Genomic DNA, 434 nt, shown 5'->3' on the forward strand with positions numbered 1-434 from the left:
AGTTTGAACAAATGTGTACATACTTTAAAAATGAGTTTAAAAGAGAACAAAACATTCATAATATGATTACAACAATAAAAAATGTAAGCGATGATTTGATTTCAAGACATTTACCGAAGAGTGATTACAGTTTTGTCAATCAGATAAAACTTTTTGCAACAAAGCAGATAGCAGAGCGCTGTATTATTAAGATTGAGGTATTTGAAATCATAATTTTTAAAATTTAATTTAAATACTAATACATATCATTTTTTTAGGAACATGTCGAAACACAGATTATGACATTATCTCCGCCACCGTCACCCGATTACGTATTCAGTGATGCCGAAGAAATCGATGGGTCTTTTATGTCGCGTATGAAATCAACCAAGCCAAAGGCAAGATATATTTTTTTAATGTAATATTTTAATAATAATAATATTATTAATTTTAGG

The 434-nt window shown here is 28.1% G+C and overlaps 1 protein-coding gene across 1 annotated transcript in view; it reads right to left on the reverse strand.

Moving 5' to 3' along the window:
• Window positions 1–278: 278 nt before the first annotated feature.
• Window positions 279–434, reverse strand: part of LOC112679450 — a gene marked incomplete in the record, with an annotated part of 1584 nt that continues 1428 nt past the window's right edge. The window contains 1 exon segment of the mRNA XM_025549243.1: window positions 279–378.

The sequence above is a fragment of the Sipha flava genome, unplaced genomic scaffold, assembly GCF_003268045.1.
Source record: "Sipha flava isolate LNK unplaced genomic scaffold, YSA_version1 15800_pilon_pilon, whole genome shotgun sequence".
Lineage (NCBI taxonomy): Eukaryota > Metazoa > Arthropoda > Insecta > Hemiptera > Aphididae > Sipha > Sipha flava.